Below are 20,727 nucleotides of genomic sequence, written 5' to 3'. Positions count from 1 at the left end.
AATTATCCTTTCTTTATTATTATTTTTTGAGGGGTCCAAGAGCTTTATTTCTCTCCTTTCTGTGGTGCTGCACAAAAATACCAGCAGATGGAGTAAAATAAAAGAGCTACTGAATATGCTTTATGCCTGATGGTATTTTATGGCACTTTCTCCATGATAGCTTCTAGATAACCATTCCCTTGGAAGAAAGGGCTCTGGGTGCACAGCACCGGCCAGAAACCTCAGGTCATCCCAATGGACACTTGACAAACCCTTTTAGATCTCCCAGAAAATGGATGTAATCCTGGTGCTCTAAGGCCATGCTGAGTTCAATGAGTTCATCCGCAAAAGTGTTGTCCACCCTGTGGACCACCAGGAAGTCCATCAAGTGATCATACATGGCCGAGTCCAGGGAATCCGTGTTGAGCGTGTAGTTTGTGTCCTTCCAGTCAGATTCACAGGGAAGCTGAAAGCGATGGAGATCCTCCATCCCCTTCCTCATGTCTAACCTGGTCCTGTAAATAGTGGCAGTCCAGGGCCTTCTTGGGATCGTCCTTCACAACCTCAGTCATGAAGGTTGGCATTGACCTAAGTTCAAGTTCTTCCTGTTCTTGGGCTTTCTGTCCCACTGTCAAATGTAGGTGGGATACTATTAATATTAAATGTGACTGTGATCCTCTCACCAGCTAATCTCCGGACTAACTTGGCTTCTATCCCTTGCACACCCAGTTCCCAAACCCTGGATTCTGGATCTTCTGGATTTTCCTTTCCTCTTTAATCAAATCTGTCAAAAATTCCTCAAAGGCCTTGTTCCCCTCGGTGTAGAACCCCCTGCTTGTGTCGGATGCACTCCTGGGGGGCTGCATGACACGGAGGCTCTAGGACCCTGGCCCACTGGTGATTACTCCTCCCTGGAGGTCTCTGAAGGCTCGGGTGACAGCAGCCACATAGGTTGTAGAGTCAGGAGGATGATGAGGTGCTGCGGGGGAGCAGCAGCAGGACCATAACCAAGACTCATGGAGGGGTAAGAATCACCTCAAGGTGAAGATACCCCAAAACTCTCCTTGTCCATTCCCTATATTTTGTAGTCTGCCTATCAGTCAAGTCTTTGGGAGAACTCCTATCCCTATAAGTCTTTATTTTTTTTATATCAATTAAGTAGTATTCTAACTACACTGTTGCACACTATATTGTTAATCAAGAATGCCTTGCATTATAGTTACTTAAATAAATGAATTGGGGTCCGTAGAAGGAAGTAATCCCCTGCACAAGGACAATCTTCCAGACCCTTTCTTCTTTAGAGAATCATAAGTCAATCAAACTGTCTCCTGCTTCCAATACCAATTTTTTTTTCTACATAGAGAATATAGAAAAAAATATGGGAGTAGAAGAATAATGATGGACTAAGTGGGTCTAGTGGTACAAGATTTCTAACTATCCTACAAAGCATTCATTTTCAAAACAATTGGATTTTGGTTAAAAAACAATAAAGAGTTCAATTAGTGGAACAGATTAGCTATATGGCATCCCAAGGCAAATGAATCTGGTAGACTAGTGTTCAATAATCACAAAGGACTTTTTATTTGATAAAAACTGGGGAAAACCTGATAGTATTCTGCAGAAATTAGATTTAGACCAATAGCTCACACCATATACCAAGATAAGATCCACATGTCTTCATGCTACACATAAAAATTTATATCACAGAGAAATTAGAAAAACAAAGAAGAAATTACCTCTCCTATCTATGGATAGGGAAAGATGTCACCACCAACCAAGGGATAGAGAAGATCACAAGAGATAAAATGTACAGTTTTGATTACACAGAATTTTTAAAATTTCTTGTACAAACAATTCCATAACAGTTAATATTAAAAGAGAAATGGTAAACAGGGGGAAAATAATCTTTGTAGCAAATTTCTGCAAAGGTCTCATTTTCAAGATATCTGAGGAACAGAATCAAATTTATATGAAAAAGAGCCATTTTCTAAATGATAAATAGTCTAAGTATGTGAATAAGCCATTGATGAGGGAAGAATCTCATCTTGAATCCATCAAATTAGCAAAAGTGACCCTTCAAAAATGACAAATGTTGGTAGGACTGGGAGAAAACAGGCACATGGATAGACTGTAGGTAAAACTCAGAATCATTGCACCATTGTCCAACAATTCTGGAAAGCAATTTGGAATTATGCACAAAATATTATTAAACAATTCATGCCCTTTAACCCAGCTCTACCACTGCTAGGCTTATACCTCAAAGAGATCAGAAAAAGAGGGAAAGGTTCTATGTGTACAAAAATATTTAAAGCAGCTCTTTTGTGATGACTCTGTTTCTGACTCAGGAATTTGCCACTCTACCTTCTCAACCTGGACAATCCCCCTGCCCTGCCATCCCTTTTTCTTCTCAAGGCTTCCATTTTGGAGTAGGACCCACCTGTCCATCCTTTATTCTGCCTCTGACTCTTCCTACTTTACTGATTTCCCCACAGGTCTCAGAGCAAATATGTTCCAACACACCCTTTTTCAGTTCCTTTATAATGTCTTTTCTTCCCCTGTGAAAAGCGAGCTCTTTGAGGGCCAGAACTATCTTTCTGTTTCTTTGTTCCTATTTGTTTTCCCAGCTCTCAGCAGTGAAAATGCCTAATAAATGCTTGTTAATTAACCACAAAAGAAAGCGTGGAAACCAAAACGGGATGGTTGAATACATTGTGGTATATGATGTATTGAAAATATTGTTGTGCTATAAAAAATAAGGAAAAAGTTTCAAAAAGAGATGGAGAGATGTGCACAAATTTACGCAGAATGAAGTGAGCAGAACCAGAACAAATTATATTATATCATCAATATTACAAAAAATGAACAATTATGAAAAACTTAAGAATTTTTATCAACTTCAACCATAATTACTGAGGACTGAAGAAGAACATTGCCCACCTTGTGAGAGAGATGATGGACTAATGTACAGAATAAGAAATGAATTTTTGGATATGACCACTGTGGTAATATGTGCTGTTTGACTGTGTATGTATGTGCATCTACATACCTGTGTTTAGATGTATGTATGTGTGCATGTACAATTATATGTACATATATACATATTATATGTATAATAAAAATGCTTAACATTTATATAGTGTTTATTATGTGCCAGATACTGAGCTCAGAGTTCCCCATTTTACAGATGAGAAAACTGGGGCAAACAGAAGTTAAATAACTTGCCCAGGGTCACATAGCTAGTAAGCATCTGAGGCCAAATTTTAACTCAGATCTTCTCTATTCCAAGTTTAGTGATTTGTCTACCATGCCACTTACCTGTCTCATTGTTAAGTTATTTTATTTCTTAGACACATATAAATAAGCATATGGACTGATAAATGTGTGTATATATACATATATATTACATAATGCACAAACATATAAACCTTTTGAACATAGAGGTAACTTGTTACAAAAGAAAGAACACTGAGATTGAAGTCAAATGACCTTAATTTAGTCTTTGCTATGCCATTTACTAGCTCTATGATGTCTGGTAGTATTAATAATAATAATACCTAGCTTTCATGTAGCACTTTAAGATTTGCAATTTCATTGTTGTTTAGTTATTCAGTTGTGTCTAACTCTTCATGACCCCGTAGACCATAGTGTGCCAGATGCCTCTATCCTCCACTATCTCTCAAAGACTGTCCAATTTCATTTTCATTATTTCTATGACAATATCCATTCATCTCATCCTCTGCCATCCTCTTTTCCTTTCACCTTCAATCTTTCCTAACATCAGAGTCCTTTCCAATGAGTCCTGTCTTCTCATTATGTGGCCAAAGTATATAAGCTTCAGCTTTAGTATTTGACCTTTCAGTGAATAGCCTGAATTCATTTCTTCAAGGACTGATTGATTTGAACTCTTTGCTGTCCAAGGGATTCTCAAAAGTCTTCTCCAGTACTACAATTTGAAAGCACAGCCAAACATTGTTACTGGTAAAACCAAAGCTTTGACTATACAGATCATTTGTTAGCAAGGTGATGTCTCTGCTTTTTAGTATATTGTCCAGATTTATCATTGCTTTCCTTCCAAAGAGCAAGTGTCTTAATTTCATGACTGTAGTCACCATCTGCAGCGAAGATTTGCAAAACACATTACAAATATTATCTCATTTCAACCACTCAACAGCTCTGGAAGGTGGGTGTGATTATTATCCATATTTACAGAAAGGGAAACAGGAGACAGGTTAAGTGACTTGCCCAGAGTGCAGTAAGTTTCTGAGATCAGATTTGAACAAGTCCAGTAACTAATACACTATGTCATCTGATTGCCTCATTGGTAAGTAATTTTCTTCTTAGATCCTCCATTTCCTCATCTAGAAGTGGGGGTCATAATATTTGCATGCCTACCTCAAGAAAGTACTTTGTTTATTATAAAATGCTATATAAATCCGATAGCATTAATTCCAGCTTTTTTTCATAGTCCTATAAACGAATACAGAAATTCTGGAAAAGTGGGACATGGCATAAACAATTGAATACCTACAATGCCTCCAAACTCCTCAGGTCAAGAATAAATTCCAAATTCATCTAATGAAAATCAATGAATATGTTTTTTTTAATGGATCCAATCCAACCCAACGCACATATATTGAGTCTATTCCATGTACAAGTCACTTTGCCATAAAGCCTTGGGGAGAAACAAAATCACTAGCAAAACTGGAAAAAAACTTTTCCCTATCAACTGTGGATCTAGTAAAGACTATAAAAACCTATAAAAGTGTGTCAGTAAAATGTTGCCTGACTAAAAAGTGATGACTGGGCTTGAAATCTTCACACTGCTTTATCCAAATGGATCTGGGCCATCCAAATTCCACATAAACAATGTACTTTTTAAGTAACCTGACTCTGACTACTATCTTTTCAAAAGGAGAAGATAAAGCTCCCCTCATTTTCACTGTTTTCTCAACCTAGAATTTTCACTCCCCCTTAAAGTTAAAAATAAGAACATTAAAAAGTGCTCTTAATGGCAAATGATTCAAATTAGCAGCCTACACTGAAACTTGAAACTCTCCCAACAAAGTTCCAATTCGTCCCTCCAAATTCAGCTAAATTCTGGAGTCTTGCCTTTGGAACAATCAAGGGGGCCCAAAGACCAGATAAGGAAGCAATGGTGCTGACAACTCCTCAGCATTTTGTTACTCTTTTTCCAGGCAACCCTGAACAAACCATCATCTCTGAGACATTTAGTAGAATAAAGTGGAAACTGTACTGGACCTATATCCAGTACACTTGGACTTTATTCTCAGCTCCAATACTTGCTAACTGTGTGGCCATGAATAAGTCAGCCAATTTCGCTAGATCTTGGATTCCTGAACCTTAAAAAAATTAAAATGAATACTACTGATTCCCAGAAGGATTTTAAAGAAAAACCTCTAAAAAATATATATAACTGTATTTGGTTATCATTTTGACAAATAAATTATCCAGGGAGGAAGGCAAGGATCCATAATCAAATTCATAAGATTTTTAATAAAATAGTGGAGTTAATGAAAATTCCATTGGAAAGGACTTAATTTTTCAACAAGTGCCTTCTTTCCCAAAGTGCTTTGTAGTTAGCTATTTTGTATACATTTACATTTATTTACTTTCTATTTATGGTGTATATATTTTTAAATGCACTTTTCTATCCCATTAGAGTATAAGTTCATCACGTATAAGGATAGTATCATTTCTTGGTTACAACTGCAAGGTCTATCACAGTACCTGGCATATAGTAGGTGCTTGACAAATATTTATCAATTCATTGTTTGATAGTCTTCTATAAGCAAACCTGTCCTCCCTGTGTCTTCTTTGAGATCTGCATCCCTCAGAATCAGAGGAGATTTAGAATTTTTGGTATGGCCAGTTTTAAAGGAATCTGGTAATGGAACAAGATGCAGGTAGGAGAAACCCAGAGAGATCCTGGAGAAAGATGGAAAAAATATGCAGGCACATTATCATCTTGCCCTCACAGCCTAGTTGCCTGATTGTCCTCTTGGAAGACATCCAGTCTTTGAATAACACTCCCTCATTCCCCTCCAACAAAGCTGTCTCACATGCTCCCCGGTTCTAGTGCTGATACACAGACCTGAGTACCTTTAGTTGACTCTGTTTTGATGAGGAACCCAGAGCACCATATACTACTGCTGTGGTAATGCACTAACAACTTGTCACGAGTGGCCTGGCTTATGCTTCTCCAACCACATTGTGGAGATATCAAAATAAGGCCAGTATGACTCAAGAGGGACTTATTGGCAGACATTTTGGGAGAAGGGAGCTGCAGGAAACAGGAGTTGTGAGTGCTGTCACTTGATTTGAATCTTTCCCATTTACCTTTCATTATCCTTTAAGGAAATATCTTTTGCTTTGTTGGAGTGACATTTAATTTATTATTGCTTCAGGGGAAGGGAGCAGGTGAGGGAGATTCTAAAGGAAGGAAGATTTGTGACAAGTGGCATCAGATTTATGATTAGTCCCATGGTTCCTATGGATGTCAAAGAAACCAACAGGAAACCACAGAAAGGACCTCATAGACTGCACTTTGAACAATTATTGTAAGAAATATATAGACTCATTCTCCATTCTCCAATCCAATACTTCAGTAAGTCAGTCAATAAATCAATAAGCCTTTATGAAATACTTGATAAATGCCAGGCCGCATGCTAGGTGCTATGCACCAGTACCAAATTCAAAAGTGAGATAGCTCTAGCCTTCAGGAAGTTGACATTCTACTGGAGCTAGAAAAGTATGTGTAGGAGGCATACAAAATTCTCAGCAATTTGGGGAGTGCTCACTAATATCTAGGGGAATCAGGCAAAGGGCTCTTGCGGAAGAGGACTCTTGATCTGAACCTTACAGGAATCTAAGGGTTCCAAGAGGAGGGAGGGCATTCCAGGTATGAGAGGATGGGGAAAATCTGTGCACAGGTGTGGCAGTGGAAGATGCAGTGTTGTCTGTAAGGAACAATAAGTAGTCCAGTTCTGTTGGGTGCTTAGCAACATGGCAGATGGTCTGTGTGTGCAATCAGTCCAGAAAGAGAAGCAAGAGCCGGGTTGTAAACGTCTTAAATGTCATACAGAGGACTTTGGATCTTATCCTCAAGGTATTGGTGAGCCATTAATGTTCCCTGAATAGGAAGTCAAAATAATAGTCAAACCTTTGCTTTAAGAATATGAATTTGGCAGCTATATAGGGGTAAATTGGAAAGAAGAGAGACTAGATGAAAGGAGATCAAACATGACAATGTAATATTAAGAAAATCATAGATAAAGAGCTGGAAAGGACCTCCAAGGCCAACACCCTCCTCATTTTGCAGATGAGGAAACTGAGACCCACAGAGGTTAAAATGGTTTGCCCAAGACTAAGCAGGTAATAAGTGTCAGAGCTGGGATTAGAACCTACATCCTTTGACTCTAAAGTCATTATTTCTTCCATCATACCAAGGTAATGAAGGTCTGGACTTTGTTTTTGAGTAAGTAAGGAGGGGCCAGATGCAAGAGAAATCTAGGAGGTATAATTAACAACTATTAACACCTGATTGGACAGAGGGGGTGCTAAGAGAGAATGGGAAAGTCAGTGGAGACTCCCAGATTAAGAACATAGGTAATTGTCAGAATGGTGGTGTTTATATTCCAAATAAAAAAAGTCAACCTTTTTCTGAGTCCACTTCATTCACACTCTAACCCAAGTTTCAAATCTTTGTGAGAAAGGTTATATTCAGACTGCCCTTTAGGTAAGAGGCCATGAGACCCACGCACAGATCTATCATATCCTGTTCAAATACACAACTGTACTAGTGACTGGCTGAGGGTGACCACTTTGAGTTCTTCTTTAGGTAAGAGAGCTAACTAGCTGGTAACCTTTCAGCAATGTGAATAAGAGGATTCTTATTCTAGAAACCTGGTGATGGAAAGCAAATTATTTAAGGGTGGGGATTATTTCTAACGTTTTAAAAACTTTGCATCCCCAGGGTATTGTGTAAATCATAAGCACTTAATAAATTTGATGAATTTTATTTGACATTAGATGTAAATCTCCTAAGAATACCTTGCTTCTTAAGAAACTTGGCTATTTGGGCAGCTAAAATAATGTAAGCATAGCTAGCCACCTTTCAGAAAATTTCTGTTGAAACCTCAAGGTGAACAAAATGATGAAAATAAATGATTCAAGAAATATCGGAGAATTTTTTCATCCCTGACTCATATTGGTATCAATAGCTCAAGTTGCCTTTAAGCTAGTCAATTACTTCAATAATAACATTCTATAATTTTAACACCTCATCTAATTATGTCTATCCTACCACAAAGATGATTAATTCCATGGTTTTGTAGAGATACGAAATATTTCAAAGCAAATACTGCTGCCTGGGAACTTTCGGTATTATAAAATAAAGACTTTGGGGAAGCAAATCATCCAGGGTAGAAAATTAAGAACAAGTATGAGATTTGCCTGTTCATCGATTCAGAACAATCCTGCATGTGGCGACAGAATTTCTGGTTTAACTTGAGTTTTAAGCAGGCATTAGGGTTCAGGATAGATATAATCATCTTTCCAAATATTTCTATATATTCTTTTCTGATTTCTGGATCTTGATTTGAGGCATACAAAACCCTAATTGTATTTTTCTTGTGGATTTTTATTTCTAGTTTATTCATGAGAGGCTGCATATCAAAATTAACAGAGGAAAGGGAGTAAACATATATAAAGCATTTACTACATGTCAGGCATTATGCTGAACTTTTTGTTTGTTTTTACAACCATTTTTACAAATTTTTTTTATAAAAAATATTTTACAAATATTTTCTCGTTTGATCAACAACCCTGGGAGTCAGGTGCTATTATTGCCTCATTTTACAGTTGAAGAACTGAGGTAAACAGAGGTTAAGTGACTCGCCCAGGGTCACACAACTACTAAGTGTCTGAGGCTAGATTTGAGCTTAGCAATTCATGGCTCTGGGGTTAGGTGGTGCAATAGATAGAGTGCTGGGCCTGGAATCAAGAATGCTCATCTTCCCTGAGTTCAGATTTGGCCTCAGACACTTAAACTATCTGACCCTGGGCAAGTCACTTAACCCTCTTTGCCTCAGTTTCCTCATCTGTAAAATGAGCTGGAGAAAGAAATGGCAAATCACTCCAGTATCTTTACCAAGAAAATCTCAAGTAGGGTCACAAAGAGTTGGATATGACTGAAAAACAAAACATTCCAGACCACCCCAGCACTCTGTTGGTTGTACCACCTGGTCAACCTTGGAACCAAGAAGATGGATAAATAAAGGTAGGTTAGGTCATTTAAATTCTTATTACCCTAGGAAATTGATTATGTGTTTTACAATTCCATATGACTATAATAGGGTCCAGCATTATTACAAATCACTGGTGAATTATCAATCTGCATTTGTGATGGTAATATTACTCACACTGGAAGTTCTCTGAACAAATGAGTTCTGGGATAATAACAAAAACAAACAAAAAATATACTTCTACACTATGCACAGCACTTAGACCTATTGTGCTAGACATGTCTTTATAAAGCTCCCTCTGCCTAGTCTTCTTAGAAGCTGAAATTCCTAAGAATAACTGCTCATGTTTTGATGGCTGTTTTCATCAGAGAGAACCATGTCCTGAAATGCGCTCTGTTTAATATTATTTTATTTTTTGCCAAAAACTGGAAGTCAAGGGGATGTCCATCAATTGGGGAATGGCTGAATAAATTATGGTATATGAATGTAATGGAGTACTATTGTGCCATAAGAAATGATGAACAAGAAGACTTCAGAGAGGCCTGGAAGGACTTATATGACCTGATGCTGAGTGAAAGGAGCAGAACCAGGAGAACTTTATGCACAGCAACAACCACAGTGTGTGAGAGTTTTTTCTGGTAGACTTAGATTTTTGTAATAACACAAGAACTCCTGAAAAAAAAAAAAAAATCCCAATGGTGGACCTCAAGGCAAAATGCCTTCCACACTCAGAGAGAGAAATATGGAAGTCACTCACATAATGTAGCAGATCATGTTTGTGTATGTGTATCTGTCTGTGTATCATGTTCTGATTTGTTATACGGATTCTTTCATTTATCTTAGTCTGACTACATAGCATGACTATAGTGAAAATATACTCAATAGGAAAGTATATGTAGAATCTATACAGAATTGTATGCAGTCGTGGGGAGGGAGGGAGGTAGTGGGGGGTGGGTGGGGAGGGATAAAATCGCAATTGTATGGCAGTGATTGTTAAACATTAAAAAAATAAAAAAATTAAAAAAATAAAATAAAATAAAATAAAATAAAATAAATATTATTTTATTTTATCTCACACTCTGAGTTTTGAATACTAAAATATATAATACAAGACTCAGAAAGGGTTGTCCCTATATATTCAAGGATATGTTTTGATCATTGGAATACCACTTGTAGCAGAAGTACATCTGGAGCATCTATAGTGTAAAGAATTTGTATAGGGGCTAGCCTGTGCCTCAGTGTTAGAAAAGTAGTCTGACAGTGTGCTAGGGCAGTCTTATCAGACTAAACTTTTGAGTGTGAAAATAGTATACAGTAGCTGGATTACTGACCTGTGGATCAGCATGAATGGTTACAATCTTACACCAACCCTATTGCCTGTCTGCATAACAATCCCATACTTAAGTCTGAACTTTGATTTTCCGACTTCTTTCTCCTTCCTGAGGAATCAGTTCCTGTTCATTTCTTAACTTTCCCAGTAAGATAAAGCAAGTCTGTACAGTTCTTATCCCCCACTACTTTCCCCTCCCCTGCTTTTTGTTTTGCAGATACCCACTGCAAGGCCAGCGAGGGAAAATTTCATCCTACAAGAATGATGAAGTCCCAAGCCCAGGGTCACAGGCTCAGCAGCATTCTTCTACCTTATGGAAACTAGCCTCAGGGAGAAAACGAATGAATGAATAAGCAAACGAATAAACAAACAAGCGAATGAAACAAAACCTTGCTCTCAAACTGTTCCACCTAACACCAAACGTGATAAAAGTTCTTCCCCCGAAGAAAAGGGGTCACTGAGTTTCTCAGGAGTTGGCAGAGGGGTCCTTACTAACAAAATTGCCTCCATATCTTGCAGTTTATATGTGGACTAGATTTCCTTCTCTCTAGTAATTAGTAATATAGGGCCCTGGATGACACATGCTGCTGGCCCATGGCCTACAGTGAAAAACATTTTCACGTTTCCTGGAACTGTCCATTGATCCTTGGTATTCTGTATAGAGGCCACAAACCTTGTGTCACTCTATAACCATAAATTGTTGTTCTTTTTTTCTTGTAGCTGCTTCATAAATCTCCTCGTATCAGCCTGGGTTCCGATTACCTTGTCCATCTGGTTGACATCAAGCCTTTTGCTTTGTTTTTTGTTGTCAAATCTCAATTCAGATACCACCTCCTCCTTGAAGCCTTCCCTGATCCTTCCCAGTAACTCAACTCTTGGTATAACCTTTTGGCAGGCTGTCTCCTTCACTCTTTGCCTTATATTTATTTATGTATAAGTCCTATATTCCACATTTCATACACATACACTTTTGTCCCGGTAGAATGAAAGTTACTTGAGTATAGCATATTTATTTTTATTGTTGCCTCCTCATTAATAGTCTCACATTTCCCCTTCTTGAAAAGTAATGTGATGTAATGGAAAGAGCCTTAGAATTGAGACCATATAACCTGGGTAGAAGAAAAGAAAGGAGAAAGGAAGGAAATAAGGAAGGAAGGAAATAAGAAGGAAGAAAGAAGGAAGGAAGGAAAGAAATAAGGAAGGAAGGAAGGAAGGAAGGAAGGAAGGAAGGAAGGAAGGAAGGAAGGAAGGAAGGAAAGGAGGAAGGGAGGGAGGGAAGGAAGGAGAGAGGGAGGGAAGAAAAAAAGGAAGTAAAGAAGGAAATGAAATGAAGGAAGGGGGAATGAAGGAAGGAAGGGAAAAGAGAAAAAAAGAAGGAAAGAAAGAAGGCAAAGAGTGGAGGAGGGAAAAGGAGAAGGAAGAATTTATTAAGTGTCTATTGTGTACCATGCATTGTGCTCAGCACTTTACAAAAATCATTTGATTTGTTCCTCACAACAGCTCTGGGAGATGTGTGCTATCATTACCTCCTTTTACAGTTGAGGAAACTGAGGCAGATAGAAGTTAGGTGACTTGACCAGGGTCATACAGCTAAGTGTCTGGGTCTTCCTGACACCAGGTATAGGACTCTAACCATTATGCCACCTGATACATATTAGCTGTGCAACTGTGGACCAATCATTCTACCTGAGACTCATTTTCTTTATCTGTAAAATGTGGATGATAATACTTATATTAAACTCATAGAGATGTTGTGATAAAAATGTTTTATGAACCTTAATGCTTTAAATTACAGTCATGCAAGTTTTTAATTGATACTCCATTCAAGGCTTTTATCTGCAATTCAAGATAGCTGCCACTAGATGGCAGTGGTGTTTTGTTCAAAAGGGGAACCTTTGAGAGAACCTGTCATCCAGGTTGCCCTGGGGGGCCCACTTCTCAGGGTCCATTTTTATTTTTTACTTTTTTGTTTGTTTTCCTTAGAAAAGTAAACTATTTTTAAAAATAACATTATCAATAAATGTTGAATCTTTGTGTAGAATTTAAATAGAATTATGATAAGGAATAATAATAAATAAATTTAAAAGAGAAAACATTTTTGATTAAGATAACTGATACTTCTTTGGGGCTTTATGGTTCCAAAATACTTTCCATCCATTATCTCATTTAATCCTCTCAACAGCCTGTGAGCAAGCAGTGAAGCTGGGCCTTTAATCCAGATCTCCAGTTTATAATACTCTTTTCCCTCATTATACAACAGTTCCTCAACACAGTTGTTTACTTTTGCACTAACACATTTCTGATTAATGTTCTTTAGCTTATTCTGGAGCTGCTGGGCTGCTTTTTAGAGAGAAAAGGAGAGACAGAGAAAGAGAGAGAGAAAAGAAAGAGGAAAGAGGAAAGAAAGAAGGAAGGAAGGAAGGAAGGAAGGAAGGAAGGAAGGAAGGAAGGAAGGAAGGAAGGAAGGAAGGAAGGAAGAGAGGGAGGGAGGGAGGGAGGAAGGGAGGGAGGGAGGAAGGAAGGAAGGAAGGAAGGAAGGAAGGGAAGGAGGGAAGGAGGGAGGGAGGGAGGGAGAGAGGAAGGGAGGGAGGGAGGGAGAGAGGAAGGGAGGAAGAAAGGGAGAAAGAAAGGCAGATAAACAGATAGATAGATAGATAGATAGATAGATAGATAGATAGATAGATAGATAGATGATGGGTGGGTGGGTGGATGGATGGATGGATGGATGGATGGATGGATGGATGGATATAGAGGTAGGTAGGAAGGTATCTCCAAAAAAAAGAAGGGCTAATTGCCAAGCATAGACCCCCAAAGAGGTCATTAAAAAAAAAAAATCCCCAATATGCCTAAATATTTCTAACGACAATTGTTTGTGGTAGCAAATAGAGAGCAAAGACGATACCCATCACCTGGGGAATGGATAAACACATTGTGATGTATAAAGGTAATGTTTCTTACTTTGCTACAGGAAACTATCACCAGGCTGCTCTTTTCTAGACTTTTCTCCCATGTCCCACAAAACCTTGTATTCTGAAAACTCACTCCAGCCCTGGAATTCATACCTTGGAAGAGAATCCTGTGGTCTCTCCCTCTGTTTAAACATCTCCTCCTAACAGTTCCATTTAAAGAAGGCTTCCTGGTGGGCTACATCTTCATTTCTCACTACATTCTGGAGCATGGCCCTTGACTAGCTACCTTCATTCTACATTTCTCCCTCACTGAGACCCCCATAAAAGCTCCCTTTATGTGTCATGTTCCTCCATTAGAAACTAAGCTCCTGGAGTGGAGCCAAGATGGAAGAGTAGAAAGATGCATATACTCTAGTTATTCCCCCACAGCCCACAAAACACCTGTAAAAAATGACTCCAACAAATTCTAGAGCAGCAGAAACCACAGAACAACAGAGTGAAAGAGATTTCCAGCCAAAGGTAACTTAGAAGGCCAACAGAAAAGGTCTATCCCATAAGACACTGAGCAGAGCAGAGACTAGCCTTGGCTGTGACATGGGGAGGAACAGGACAAAAACAGGCCTCAGCGGCAGAATCCCCATCAGGGAAGGTCCCAGATCCCTCAACCCACAAACATCAAAGAAAGCTTCAAAGGTCAGTGTGGGAGGGCTTTCCCAGCTGGGTGAGAAGGGAGCAGGGTCCCCCCAGCACTGACCCCAGGCAGCAGCAGAGGCAGTGGCAGCAGCAGCAGCGGAAGTAGGCCACTATGGGGACCGTGGCAGCAGCTTGAGTCCATTGTGTGAGTGGCTCAGCTTAAAGTTTCTGGAGGAATTGAGCAACTGATCTGAATCTCAGCTCTGAGCAGAGATCTAGGGGGAGGAGGATCACTAGGACCCCCCTCTTGACAAAGGATTCACAAGTCAAGTAACTGGCTAAGAAAATGCCAGAAAACAGGGGAAAAAATAAGACCACAGAAGGTTACTTTCTTGGTGAACAGGTATCTCCTTCCATCCTTTCAGATGAGAAAAAGCAATGCATACTGTCAGAGGAAGTCAAGGCTTCTACCTCCAGTACCTCTAAAATGAATATGAAATGGGCTCAGACCATAGAAGACCTTGAAAAGTGAGTCAGCAGCTTGCTAAAGGAGACCACAAAAAATGATGAGGAAAATAACTCCTTTAAAAATAAGCTAACTCAATTGGAAAAAAAAAGTCAAAAAAACCAATGAGGAAAAGAAGACTTCAAAAAGCAGAATTAGCCAAATGGAAAAGGATGATCAAAAGCTCACTGAACAGAATTGTCCTTTAAAAATTAGAGTGGAATTCAGGGAAGCTAATGACTATACAATAAACCAAGAAGTTACAAAACAAAACCAAAAGAATGAAAAAAATAAAAGATAATGTAAAAAATCTCATTGGAAAAACAACTGAACTGGAAAATAGATCCACGAGAGGCAATTTTAAAATTATGGGACTATCTGAAAGTCATGATCAAAAAAAGAATCTAGACATCATCTTTCATGAAATTATCAAAGAAAACTGCTCTGATGTTCTAGAACCAGAGGGCAAAATAAATATTGAAAGAATCCACTAATCACCTCCTGAAAGAGGTCCAAAAAGAGAAACTCCTAGGAATATTGTGGCCAAATTTCAGAGTTCCCAGGTCAAGGAGAAAATATTGCAAACAGCTAGAAAGAAACAATTTGAGTATTGTGGAAATACAATCAGGATAACACAGGATCTGGCAGCTTGTACATTAAGGGATCGAAGGACTTGGAATAGGATATTCCAAAAGTCAAAGGAACTGGGATTAAAACCAAGAATCACCTAGCCAGCAAAACTGAGTATAATACCTCAAGGGGAAAAAATGGTCATTCAATGATATAGAGAACTTTCAAGCATTCATGATGAAAAGACCAGACAGAACTGAATAGAAAATCTGACTTTCAAACACAAGAATCATGAGAGGCATGAAAAGGTAAACAGGAAAGAGAAATCATAAAGGACTTTCTAAAGCTGAACTGTCTACCTTCCCACATGGAAAGATAACATTTGTAACTCTTAAGACTTTTCTCAGTATTTGGGTAGGTGAAGGGATTATACACACGCACACACACACACACACACACACATATGTATATGTATATTTTAGAGAGAGAGAGAGAGACAGAGAGTACAGGTTAAGTCGAATCAGAAGAGATGATATCTATGAAAAAATAAAATTAAGGAGTGAAAGAGGAAAATATTGGGAGGAGAAAGGGAGAAATGGAATGGGGCAGACTATCACTCATAAAAGAGATAAGAAAAATCTTTTTCAGTGGAGGAGAAAAGGGAGGAGGTGAGAGGGGAAAAGTGAAGCTTACTCTCTTCACATTTGGCTTAAGGAGGGAATAACATGATCACTAAATTTGGTATGAAAATCTATCTTACACTACAAGAAAGTAGAGAAGGGGTCAAGTGAGGTGAGGGGGATGATAGAAGGGAGGGCAAATGGGAGAAGGGAGTAACTAGAAGTAAACACTTTTGGACAGGGACATTTGGACAAATGAGAGAATAGAAAAAAAGATGGGGACAGGTTAGGATGGAGGGCAATAGTCTTATACAACATGACTATTATGAAAGTCTTTTGCAAAACAACACATATATATCCTGTATTGAATTGCTTCCCTTCTCAGTGCAGATGGGTAGGGAGGGAGGGAAGAAGACAAGTTGGAATTCAAAGTATTAGAAACAAATGTTGAGAAATGTCATTTCATATAACTAGGAAATGAGAAATACAAGTAATGGGGTATAGAAATTTATATTGTCCTACAAGAAAAGAGAGAAGATGGGGATAAAGGAAGGGTGGGGTGTAATAGAAGGGAGGGCACATTGAGGGAAGGAGTAATCAGAATGCAAGGTGTTATGGGGTGGGAGAGGGGAGAGATGGGGAGAAAAATTGGAAGTCAAAATTTTGTGGAAATAATGTCGAAATCTAAAAATAAATAAATAAAACTATTTTTTTTTAAAAAAGTAAGTTCTTTCAGGTTGGGAAATGTTTGGATTTCTTGTGTTTTATGCTCATCACTCGGCAGTGTCAGGGGCATAGTAGATGTTAGGAAAAGAGGCATGTGATGAAAACAGAGAAGCTTAGCAAGACTTAGACGAACTGATGCAAAGCCAAGGAAGCAGAGTCAAGTAAACAATATATGCCACAGCTAGAATAATGTAAATGGAGAGAATAGCCACAAAACAGTAGAAAGTGAATGTTGAACCAATACAAAGAACAAACCTGACCCCAAAGAAGACATGGGAGAAGATATCTGCCCCACCACCTTCACTCCCATGCCCCTTTCCAGAGATAGGAGGTCCACAGATGTGGAACATGATATATTACATATATTCATTTTCAATACATTATTTTCCCTCATTTGTTTCTCTTCTTCTTTTTCTTTATTTTGTCTGTTTCTTGGAGGGGGAGAGGGAAGGTTACAGGGAGATATTAAGGCAATGTTAAAATGAAAGATGCCTACAAAAACATTGTTACTGTGGCTGTTGTTTTAATGGAGAGTCTAGACTCGATGATTCTTTAGGAAAATTTTCCCAATAATTAGAGCCGCTAAAAAGTAGAATAGGCTGCTTTGCAAGGTGGTGGGTTCCCCACCTTCCAAAGGGCCATGACTGGAAGAAATACCTTTCTTTTTCAGGCTTGGGTTGTACTTGGTGGACTCTAAAGCCCCCCGACTGTGAAATCCTGTGGATATGAGGCCTTTCCAAATTTAGCATTCTGTGAAATTCCCAAAAAGAATTCTTCTGTAAGAATGGCTTTAACATCAATAAAATATGTATTTTTTTTTTAAAAAAAAAGAGAGGAAGAAGGGGGAAACTTGGGCCTAGCAGCTTTTATCTGCTGGCTTGTTCTTAACAGATGAAAGTCTGCGTGAGGACCAAATACATAATAATGCTACACTACTTGGGAGCACATGCACACAGCTGAAATGTACACAACAACCAGATTAGACTCCATTAAATATATTTAGATCCTAACCAGTGACTTGAAGCTTCCTGTAGAAATGTCATTAAGCTAATCAACATGGTTAGATAAACACTGTAACCAGGAAAAGCACAATAGTAAAACCTGGTATTTTTAAGAGGTATTTTATTGAAATTCAAGTATCAGACAGACTCACGTCCTGTTAAGTGGTTCCAATACTATATATCTATTCAACAAGATAGGACAATGTGGTTGACTTTCAGAGAGACGAACAGATAATGGAGTTCTTCATGAATAGGACCTTAGAGGCCAGTGTTTACGATCGTGATAATACTAGCATGGGGTTCTTGGGGGGCGAAATGGAGAAGAGAAAACTTTGATCTTTATAGGAATGTCTTTAGAAGTTTCAATAAAGCTTCTATTATTTCCTTTTCATCCTTCTGTAAAAAAAAAAAAAAAAAAAGCTTCTCTCCCTCCTATCTTTTCCATGAACAAATTTCAGGAAAAGGGAAAAAAATATTCAGTAATTCAAAAGATGAGACAATATATTTAAAGGTCTTTGCAAACCTTAAAGCACTGAATATAAATGAGCTATTATGATATGCAATTGTTTAAATTTTGACATGTTTAATTTTGAGACAGTCCCAAAATATCTTTTATGATCTCATCTGAAAGGGGAGTGACTGTGGATGTGGAATGTGACATATGTTGTCACTGTACTGGTTTTTTATTTGTTTTAAGTATAGATTCAACATTGGGTGCTAAGAATGAGGTAATATGGCTAATGTAATGAACAACATCAAAATTTATGGTTGTATTAAAATGAAACAGAAATAAACAAGTGATATTGTAAGTTTCCAAAGATTGAGCCACGTCTCTGTCATGTTCTTCAGATAAGGCCAAAGGTAGTAAAAAGTGATTATTAAATTGAATTGGGGGTGGAAGGAAGAAAGAAAGCCTTTGCAGTGGCTAGATTCACATATAGGAAGGGTCATGTGTGAAAACACAGAAACCAACCTGATCTTATTCGAACACACGCTGTCGAAACAAGCTGACCCACAAGTTGTATCTGAGGTTTAGGAAATATGGGCGTGTCATGTTCTTTTTGCTTTCTGTGCCTGTCCCCATGGAATAATTTTGCTGTGAGCATAGATATCACATTTCTGTCTCACTTCACTTTGTGACCACAGCCAGAGCAGAGATAGGCATTGGGGCTGGGTGGAAAACAGGTTAGTGTTACACATAATGATCAACAAAACCACAGGCCTGACATGAAGGCCATGGCAACTGAGAGAGATGAGAAAAGCCAGAATTTTTTTTTAAAACAAAGCTTATGGTCCCCCTACATTTTGCTTGTGGAAATACACCATATCAAGTGTCTCTTTTCTTTCTGCCTAGCTAAGATGTAGAAGCAACGCCTAGAACAGTTTATGGCCGCCAGGCTAAACTCCCTACTGTTGGAGATCATGTTATCCTAACTTCTCTGTCCTGCTGGACAAACAACCTTCCATTCACTTAATATTTTTGAAGTACTAGGAATGAGGTAATATGGCTAATATAATAAGCAGCACCAAAATTTACACGTTTTAAAGTGAAACAGAAATAAACAGGTGATACTATAAGTTTCCAAAGATTGAGCCATGTCTCTGTCATGTTCTTCAGAAAGGGCCAAAGGTAGTAAAAAGTGATTATTAAATTGAATTGGGGGTGGAAGGAAGAAAGAAAGCCCTTGCAGTGGCTAGATTCACATATAGTAAGAGTCTTGTGTGAGAACACAAAACCAACCTGACTTTTTAAAAGAATTTTAATTTAATTTAATTTTAAAGAATCTTCTTGGATATCAGTCTGACATTCAAAAACCATTTATTAAACCCCCACTACACTATAGGTGAGGCAGCTAGAGATGGTTCAGTGGATAGAGCACTGGACCTGGGATCAGGAAGACCAGAGTTCAAATGTGCCTCAGACATGTGCTAGCTATGTGACCCTGAGCAAGTCACTTAATCTTTGTTTGTCTTGGTTGTTGTTACTTGTGGTTGAAGAGGACCAAAATGTCATTACTATGTTAGGGTCAAGGTATATGTCTACCTGTGGCTAATCAGACCAATATGAACTCCAAAGGCTCTAGCTCAGGTCAAGCACAAATAGTACATTGGGAGCAGAGATGTCTCTAAATGTGTGTATCTCATGTTTCTTTTGAGCTACTGCATTTCTGCTTTACTCATAGAGCACAATGCCTTCTTTGATGCAGGCACGCCCTGCTAGGTGGTCTTGTCCCAGTGTCTCCCATGTCTCCCAATCAAAGCCAAAATTCTTCAAAGAGATTTTAAGAGTGTCCTTGGATTGCTTCTTCTGACCTCTATGTGAGTTTTTGCATTGTATGAGGTCTCTGTAAAATAATCTTTTAGGCAAATATGTTTGGCATTCAAACAACATGGTCCGTCTATCGGAGTTGCATTCTCTGCAGTAGAGTTTCAATGCTTGGCAGTTTAGTTCGAGCTAGGACCTCAGTGTTTGGTATCTTATCCTTCCAGGTGATCTTCAGAATCTTCCTAAGACAATTCAAATGAAAGCAATTCAGCTTACTGTCCAGGTGTCACAGGTGTACAATAATGAGGTCAGTACAATGGCTCTGTAAACCTTCAGTTTGGTAGGGAGTCTAGTACCTCTTCTCTTCCACATTTTCCTTCAGAGCCTCCCAAACACTGAGCTAACTCTGGCTATGTATGTGTCAACCACATCATCCATGTTTATAGTCCTGTAACATATATTGCCAATATAAGTGAACTTATTCATAGCATTCCAAATTTCATTTGCTGTAACCAACAGTTCCATGTATGGATGGTACCGTGCTGGCTGAGAGATGAACTCTGTTTTCTTGGTGTCAAATGTCAAGCCAAAATTAACACAAGTGTCAGAGAATCAATTCATATTCTGTTGCATATCAGCCCAAGATGATTAATTGAGTGCAGCATCATCTGTGAACAAAACATCATGTATTAGCTCTCCTGTACTTTAGATTTGGCTTGTACACTTTTCAAGTTAAATAATTTCCTGTCAGTACAGTAGCTGACCTCCATGCCATTGGCATCTTCATTGAAGGCATCTGGCAACATTGACGAATACATCTCCCTAAAAAGCATGGAAGCAAACACACAGCCCTGCTTCGTACCATTGGTGACTAAGATGGCACAAAAGCATTGTCCATCATGCAAATCCCATGCAAGCATGCACT

At 38.5% G+C, this 20,727-nt stretch overlaps 1 pseudogene; it reads right to left on the bottom strand.

Moving 5' to 3' along the window:
• Positions 1 to 226: 226 nt before the first annotated feature.
• On the bottom strand, positions 227 to 20,608 carry LOC140512390 (complement component 1 Q subcomponent-binding protein, mitochondrial pseudogene; annotated as a pseudogene).
• Positions 20,609 to 20,727: the final 119 nt, after the last annotated feature.

The sequence above is a fragment of the Notamacropus eugenii genome, chromosome 6 (genome assembly GCF_028372415.1).
Source record: "Notamacropus eugenii isolate mMacEug1 chromosome 6, mMacEug1.pri_v2, whole genome shotgun sequence".
In the NCBI taxonomy this organism is placed as follows: Eukaryota; Metazoa; Chordata; class Mammalia; order Diprotodontia; family Macropodidae; genus Notamacropus; species Notamacropus eugenii.
The sequence above is the reverse complement of the archived record's forward strand: the minus strand, read 5'-3'. Positions and strand labels throughout refer to the sequence as shown.